Source organism: Lampetra planeri, chromosome 31, assembly GCF_965212315.1.
Source record: "Lampetra planeri chromosome 31, kcLamPlan1.2.h2, whole genome shotgun sequence".
Taxonomy (NCBI): Eukaryota; Metazoa; Chordata; class Hyperoartia; order Petromyzontiformes; family Petromyzontidae; genus Lampetra; species Lampetra planeri.
Genome location: NC_136137.1, coordinates 6,472,670 through 6,482,019, shown reverse-complemented (window position 1 = coordinate 6,482,019; position 9,350 = coordinate 6,472,670).

Below are 9,350 nucleotides of genomic sequence, written 5' to 3'. Positions count from 1 at the left end.
GAACGTCGATGGTGTGGAAGCTAAGGCATCGGGTGGTGCTGGTAACGCCACCTTCCTGTGTCCTGCCAGACTTGACAGGTGCTCGCTTAGCAATGTTTGCACCAGCAGTCTTTTCACGCTAAAAGAGGGATCTTTGTATTTTTTTGTGCGTGCGTGCTTACGTGTTTGTGTGGTTGTTTCCCCAATAGTTGTCATGATAAAAATGTGATTTGATAGGAAGAGTGGCTGTTTGATGTTAAGTTGTAAACACAAGATTGCTTTTCAAGGTTACTGTCCAGGAACGGGAATTCAGAAATTTGTTGTTTTTTTCCCTTTCCTAGCAAGCTATGTCCACGTACCAAATCCAAGTTTAATTTGAGTGACATTGCCAGTGGATTTTTGCCAGTAACGATGAAACATTTCAACCAAGCAGCAATATTTTCTCATTTTATCATGTGCATAATGCATTTCATCAGGCCGGTTTAAAATGATATCGTGTTCACCAGTTAGCGTTTGTCGTCAGCTGTTGGCAATGATCTGTCGTGACTTTATTTGATCAAATGATGAAAATATTGGGGTGGCAGGGTGGAGGAGTGTAAGGTACAATCTTTTCATTTTGCTATTAAGCCAAAATGTGTAAGTACAACGATTACATTTTAGACTCGCCACGCTTCTGTTCTTGCAAGGCAGTTATTTAAAGAAAACGATTTTTTTTTTCTTTCAAATTTAACATTTGGATGATAAAATTGGCACACAGCGGGCCTATCCTTTCCATGTTCTAATTATAATATTGAGCATTCTATAGGCTTCAAGAAAGCCCTGTGGAGATACCGGTTAACATGGTAAAATTACCACTGACTGGTAAATTGGCTTTATTGTGAACCCACCACTCCGTTCAGGTCAAGAAATATTGAAAGTGTCTCCCCTGCTCAAGTGAACAATGGAGGCGCGTTAATTTCCCTTGGGTAGCCTTAAACCAGTCGCGGAAATCCCACATTCGGAATCTGAATCTTACATATTTTTATTTATTTTATCCGATGAGCTGTGAAGCTCTTTTACACAGATGTCCAGTCGGAAGTTACAACAATAAAAAATACAAAAAACGATGAGAGTGCAAAATAGAGAAAAGGAAAGCAAGTCACGAAATATAAATTAAGATAAATAAAGTATATAAGTGCTCACTGCATGAGTACGTACATTCCTGCCGATTTTCCAATACTGAATGCCAGCTTGGGCAAGGCAACAAAACAAAAACAGTCCCAGACCACACTGAGACAATAAAATCGCACATTCCAATGGTGGGGGGCCAGTATATCCACATAGGATGAGCACTGTCGACCTTCAACAGAGTAGCACTATGCTTATTGATCTCATGGGGGTGATAGGCTGAATCAACCACGCGGACAAAGTCTGGAACTCGGAACCATCGCCCATGGCAGAGTGGCCGGCAAAGGAGGGGAGGGGGACGCGCCTGGGAGTGTGTCCACCGTGGCGGTGCAGCGAAAAGAATCGGCGCACGCGCGCGGGAGTTTGATGGATTGTTGCGTCGCAGGATCTTGTGGAGGATAGCAACGGCTTGGGGAGGCCTTCGTCCTGTCGCAGACAGATGGCGGAGGATGACGAACCTTGAGATTGTGCGTCGAGCACTCCACCACAAGCACGGCCCGCTGGGATGACCACCAGGCTCGGCATTGTTAGCCGTGATCTAGCCACCGCTGGCTACGCAACCACAAGTAATTTACACCATTGGTACCTCATTTGCCAGTCAAAAATATGATAATTGGTTTTTTACCCTTTTATCTAGCAACAAAACTGACACCTTTTTTACGAGGAGTCATGTTTGCATAGACCACAATACCTGCAGTCATAATGCAAACAAAAAACATAACTCTGATAATGTATGCACTGTCCTTGAAGTTGATTGGTCCACACCCGAGACAGCTTTCCTTAGAGACTAGGCTTTCCTTAGAGACTATGCTCTAAGGAAAGCTGTCTCGGGTGTGGACCAATCAACGTCAAGGACAGTGCATACATTATCAGAGTTATGTTTTTTGTTTGCATTCCGACTGCAGGTATTGTGGTCTATGCAAACATGACTCCTCGTAAAAAAACGTGTCAGCTTTGTTGCCAGATAAAAGGGTAAAGAACCAATTATCAACCACAAGTAATTCCGTGTTTTCTAAAATAATAAAGCACTCTTGCAGAGTTGTATCGGATAGACTGTGACGGAAACTGATGTGCCAATTTAATTCAAATTGGCTCTTTGCACTATAACTGAATTAGGAGCTAAATGTGCTGAAAATGTCGCCGTGTCTGTGACTTGGTGCATATTGCAATGCACATACAGATAGTAAATTGGCTCTTTTATGTTACTTTCAATGCACGTGTCCATGAGTAATGGATTTTGTGATGTTTATTTTCATTAAACGTTGTGGCTCCGTGATTAGATATGGACTGTGATTAATCCCACCGTTGCAGTGCTTCATTTCTTCAAGCTACTCTGTCAATTATCTTTGTATTTCACACGATTCGTTAAATCATGAAAAAAAAATAAACAAAAACCCATGTCTGTGTGCTGATCTGTTTGCAAATCTTGTTCACATCCGCATCAGAATTTGTTTTCTTACAATCGGCTTCAACTCCATATTTAAATCTTAATCTTGCCACAGATAAATACAAAGTGTGTCATCAATTACGAAGAAGTTGCAACCCACAGCCACTACCGAAACATTGTGAATAGAGACACGCAAATATAAGGATACCTCCGTTGTGTCTTCATATGAAAATAAACATGCATTTCCCACGAGTTTATTTGCTTTATGAACCAATATCCAGCAGTATCTGTTTAAGCAAAACACATCTAGACTGATTCTAGATTTGAAGTTTTCGTGACTGTAAGGGTCCATACTCTTTGATTTTGTCGGTAAAGTCACGTAGGTAAAAAATAAAATTAAAATAAATTGATACAGCAATTTTGCTGTGACGGTGCCACCTGAAGACGGAAGCTTGTGTTCCTTGCAGTCACGAAAGCTTCAAAATCTAGAATTGCCTCCGAAACGTCGTGATTTAATTTATTTTAATTTAATTTTTTACCTACGTGACTTTACCAAAAAAACCAAAGAGTATGGACCTCTAGACTGGTTTAGATTTTGCAATTATCAGCAGTGCCAGGCTTGCTGAACAAATGCTGCAAGGTTAGCAGATTGTATTGACAAGAGGACTCCAACGAAACGCAAAAAATGCCATATTACACCTGGTCAAGTAAAAAAAATATTTCCGGCTAAGGATGTAACCATTCGCCCCTTTGCTCGGTGATATTGCATACACTATACAAGCTCAATATGCGTTTTGGGGAATTGTGGGTAAACGCATATACGAGCAGAGCTTTTACGTATGTATGTTGGACTTCCTTCACACCGTATGTAGCCAACCGTGCTAATAGAAGGTGCGGTGAGCGTGTGCCAGAGGTCGCAAACGGGTTTTGATTCCCTACCCGTACGCTACCCGAAATGAGTGACAAACGATTACTCACCAGTGACTCACGGCCTACCCGTACCCGTACCCGGCCGCACCAGGGTCGCAAACGGGTACCCGTACCCGGCCGGGTACGGGTAGCCGGGTATCGGGTAGGGTACGGGTATCGGGTACCCGGTTGCGACCTCTGGCGTGTGCCACCACGTTTGGCAGAGTGGAAAACAAACCTAGAAAACCTTTGGCTGCAGTAGATCTCTCGCTATATGTCTTCCTGCCTCAGCAGTCCACCTGCTGTATTTTTTCACCTGAAGACGATTGCTTGTGTTGCGATCGAAACGTCGTGATTTTATCTGATTTGATTATTTTTCTATCTACGTGACTTTATTGAAAGACCCAAAGAGTATAAACAACATATTCTTAAGTATTCTTCTCATTATCCATACACCACCAGATAAGAACTTCACGTTTACAAAATATATCTTATACGTATAGATATAATCTTGGCACCATATTACTACATTACATAGCCAAGCGCAAAAACAAATCTAGATCAAATTCAAATTTTTTTAACAGCTTGATCCGTATTAATAATAATACTGGCAGATGAATGACCCAAAGTTACTCTTGCAAATGAGACTATCCTAGTTTCTTGAGTTCTCACCTAGTTAAATAAAATAAACTTGAAACTTAATGTTTGGTCTGTGAGCTATATTAATATGAACAGAATTCCTAAATACATCTTATTTTTTGGCTCCACGAACCTTCAAAGCAGCCAACCTTGTTATCGTACTGCTGCCCCAAGTAGCTCAAAGGGCGTTGGATTCAATTAAAAAGTGGTATATCAAATATGAACTCGAATACATATCCTAGCAATCATAATGTCATTAATACAAAAAGTTAATTATCTCTCATCTCTACCTTGATTTGCTCTTCTGTCATCTCACTAGGATTTTATAAATTGAAAGGTAGACCTCCAAAAAGAATGTCTGCATCGGATCTCTAATGGGGCTGGCACCATCACTGCCGAGGAAGATGAAGCAAAAGAGGCACTCCCACAAACTTCCGAGACTGTTCAAAGAGTAAATGGCACAGAAACTCATTAGACGATAAAAAGCATCCCTCCAGTAAATGAGAATCCTCACCAGCAGAAACTCACGTCGCCTAAAGAGAAAGCTGCTGAAGCAGTGAGACGCGGTAGGATATAAAGTTTAGACATCGGGGATTCGTGGAGAGAGTTGCATTAATCTAGGTATCACAGAGATGAAGGCATGAGCGAGGATTTAACATTATTGCATTATTAGCCTGCACTCCACTTGGTAAGTAATCGAAACTCTGGGAGCACCATATATGGCAGCATTATCTATACTCTTAGGTTTTTTTCGGTAAAGTCGCGTAGGGGAAAATGAATAAATAAATTTTCGTTTATTTTCCCTATTCTTTTATTATTTTATTATTTATTTTTACCTACGTGACTTTACCGAAAAAAACCTAAGAGTATGAATCCTTGCAGTCACGAAAGCTTCAAATCTAGCATTATATATCCAATCTTTATTTGAAGCTTTCCTGACTGCAGGAATCCATACTCTTTGGTTCTTTCAGTAAAGTCACGGAAGTAGAAAATAAAATACAAATATTTTTTACCTACGTGACTTTACCGAAAAAAATCCAAAGAGTATTGTCTATCCACTTTCTTCTTTTTGCATACGAAATTTTTGGGGATTGCAACAGATGAAAAATTGATGCCGAGATTTGATATCCATTCGACTGCTCCAGGTTGTAGCCAGGTGAATTTGTTACAGATCGCCGTTGAATGATCCGATTGGGGCAGCCGTTCGCGATATGTTGCAAAGTCTGCGACGTCGCACCACCACAGTCACAAAGTGGACTCTCATTAATTTCCATTCATGGAAAAAGTGTCCCACATCTTCCATAGAGTGTCCGGATCCGCTTCAAGGAGGACCAGATCTTCCTCGGTAGGTCAGATCCTGGTTGGAGGATTGTGGGGTAGCCGACGATGGATTTCTGCAGCAGGTTCTATCCGCTGCTATATTAAGATCTCCCCGTTCCACTGCCATTCCGAATGGTCTTTTGGTACAAAAGACATCTCAATTCTACATACGAGCTGATCTCATTGCTCGACCCCCACGGTGGTCTTCATTTAGATTGTATTCTCTCCTTTGGCTGCCACTCCGTTGCCAGTCTCATCGATCGGCTATCATCATCATCATCCCATCTCGTGATGTGTCCTGCCGAAGCCCACTTAGATTCCAGATCTTTGAAGGCAAGCAAAGGATGAGCCTGGACAGTGCACGGATGAGGTGAACGCCACCATGCTCTGTATGTAATGGCCAATATTAAAAAATGTAACAGTGGGAGATGTTGAGGTGTTGACTGCTTTATTCAGCTGTCAAATGTAGGGAGGTAATGTGGGCTCAGGATCAACGATATCAGAGTGGAACAGAAGGAGCGTAAGTCCTAGTTAGAGCTAGTATTCTAAAGGTGGCGTTGACATGTTAATTGCCCTTTGGCCAAAAGACACGTTTTTATATGGGAAATAATTAATAGATTAATTATTCCAATGCACGAAAAGGTCAGGCACGTTACCAGGCTGTACACAATAATCACAGCTCCAGCTCTGACATTAAATTTAATTACACAATTATTATTAATCCGACTTGCGTAGGTTTTCACGGTCGTGTTGCGCAGCTCTGCGGCATGTTTTGGTGTTGTACCGTGTGTTGTCTGGTGCGATTATCTAACGTTTCGCTCCACGTTCTGAGAGCCCCTTCATAAGCTGAGTTTGAATCAATGAACTGCAGAAGCTGAAGAAGTTCCCGGCATATGGAGCTGAGATCAGGGAGGTCTATGTGTGCATTTTGAACTTCTTTCGCACCGTACCTAGCCAAACATGCTAATCGGAGACGTGGGCAAGGGCAATAAACTGAACACGAAAAGCAATTCTAAAGAAATGTCGGAAAGAAGAGCGTTCCATACGGCCGCAGAAGCGCATCTGAAAACGCGAAAGCCACTGCGAGGATGATCAGTCTCTTATCCAGCAGTGGGTTTGACCATGGCTGATGATTACGATAACATTGAATGTGGCATCACAGGACTGTAAGGGATGGTGACATCATGGAGAGAGGCATTACTCCAGCAGTGGATAGACAATGGTCCATGATGAACTAAATTTGAACTCTGGAACTTACGAAGCTCCCAACATGCGGAGCGCAACATCAGGCGACATGCCGAATAACATGTGGCACAACCCGAAAACGCATCGGAGAGCTGTGCGTATGAATCCGTTCTTGTCAAGCTAAGGCCGACTCAATGAGCCAACCCAAGGCGTGAAAAATCGCACTTAATTGATCTGGCCCGCACATTGTTTCAACCTCATCTGTCCCAACCAGATGCGACTTTTGGGCCACAGCTGAGCGCATCTCCGATGCAGCACAAGGAGGTTTTTTTTTTAATGAGCTGGCGCGCATTAAGCATTCATTACGACGCATAAATATACTGTAGGAAGCAATGAAATATACATGGAGTAAGTAGGTCCTTACTGCAGAGAGTAATGAATAGAAATTAAATTAACACACTCGTGGACATACACATATGCAAACACGCAGCGCAAGCCAATGCCTGCCATCTGTTTTACGGGGCCGTGAGAGGGGGGGGGGAGAGGTTAATGGAGTACGGACTGTGAATAACAATCGTGTCTGCATTCACTTTGCATGCCACGATCTCCCCGTGGCATGCAACAGCAACAACAACAAAAATGCTCGCCAAAATGCAATTGCTGAACGGAATGAAAATAAAATGTTTTTATGACAGCAATGATTTTCAAGGTCAATATATTTCTGCTAGAAATTGTGCAGCGCAAAAAATATGCGCGCCAGTTACGTGCCGTTGACGTTCGTCGTTTCATTATTTACGTCCTTTGTCAATCCACCGCCGGATGATGGTCTCCATGTAGGTCCAAGGAGGGGTTGTATTATGAGACTCTATCAAGCCAGTCTGTGCTGGTTGGTGATGGTTTTGGTGGCGGGGGGGGGGGGCTCTTGGACCTGGTTCAGATACCACTCACTAATGACGTGAGCCAAGGATAGCAAACTCAGGTTGCCGAGTTTACAACACAGCAAGCACGTGAAAAATAAAAAAATACTTTTTCTGAATCAGCATTCGAGTCATGATTGAATTATACAATTGCCAAATGTGTGACGATGACTCAAATAAATAAAGAAAATAGATCTGCACCATTGGAACCTCCTTTGCCAGTAGGTTCCAATGGTGTAAATGCGTACCCGAGCTCTCATACTCTGATGGTGCATTGTCTTTGAGTTGTGCGCCTCTTGGCGTCATCTGGTCCAACACCATGTGAGACTAGGCTCTAAGAAAAGCTGTCTCGGGTGTGGACCAATCAATTTCAAGGACAGTGCATACATTATCAGAGTTGTGTTTTTTGTTTGCATTCCGACCGCAGGTATTGTGGTCAATGTAAACATGACTCCTTGTAAAAAAGGTGTCAGTTTTGTTGCCAGATTAAAGGGTAAAAGAGATCTGCTTAAAAAAAAGCATTTTAGTACTACAGTGGTGCATATTCTATGTCAACTGAATCCTTTAGAAAATTAAGCGAATGCACATGGATATGTTGGAGTGGTGGCACAGTGATTAGCGCACTGCATAACAAATTCGGCAACCCGAGTTAAATTCCTGGTCACGGCTAGCATCAATGTCCCAGTGATATCAAAACGGATCGTTGGCCCCATCTTTACCAAGCCACACTGGTCGGCATAGAGAAGTAGATCGAACAACACACATGACTAACATCCAAATATTTATTTATATAGGAGGAATCCGATGCACTGTGAAGCTCTTCTTCACAAATGTCCAGTAGACATGGCGTGGGGAGGCCGACATCCAACAGGACATGTCAAATGGCTGCTCATCATTACAATCCTGTGCTTTGATTACGCGTTCGTTTATTTGAAACTCGGCATTTCAGCATTTGGAATCGATGAGAGTATATTTTGAGCCACAATTGATAATTTGCAAAAAGACAATTGGTATTATTCTATCGTTTCCTGAAGAAACAAAAGAAAGCGTTGTACAGTGTTCTTTAATTACGGCTCATTTTCATAATTTGAGAATCGGGCAGTGTGTTTCTAAACGGTGCCTTGGGGTATTTATTTCCCACGTTAAGAGTCGATAGCCCACCTTGGCAATTACCCACAGATATTACCAGGCATCTGCTCACAATCCTCGGTCTCAACGGTCTGACAAATGGGCAAGCACGAGTGTCACGTGTTTGGGGTTCAACAAAGGTAGCTTGAATTGAATATCAGTGTGCAAAGTTTGCGTGACTACTGACTCATAAGAGACGCACACTCGCTGCCTTCGCAGTTTGATTATCGCTTGAATAGATGCCGTTTGAGTAAAAAATTGATTATAAAATCGATTGGACATTAAATATAAACATATAGTTCGTCGTATTATTTACCCTCATTAACACATTTTTTAAATCAATGCATTTAAGAAACAACCAATTAATTAAATAAATAGACGTGACTCAAATTATTTTAATATTAATTATTCTTCCTTTTCTTCTCAGCTGCAATGTTCAGTATTTGCTTTAAAATACAAAAACAGTTATTTTGTCAGATCATATGAGTATTTCAGACGGTCCATCATAGAGGTTGTTGGGTTAGATCACGTAAATATGAATGTCTCGTTAAACCCGCCACCACCCGACACAGCCAATTAGTAAAGTTTGTTACGTAAACAAAACATGCCAATTCGTGAATACTACAGCACACCGGTGTGTTGGAGAGCAAAGCCACGACATTTACAATTCGAGTACGACGTTTCGCCCGTAATTGCAACCAGCATTATCAGGCGACAGG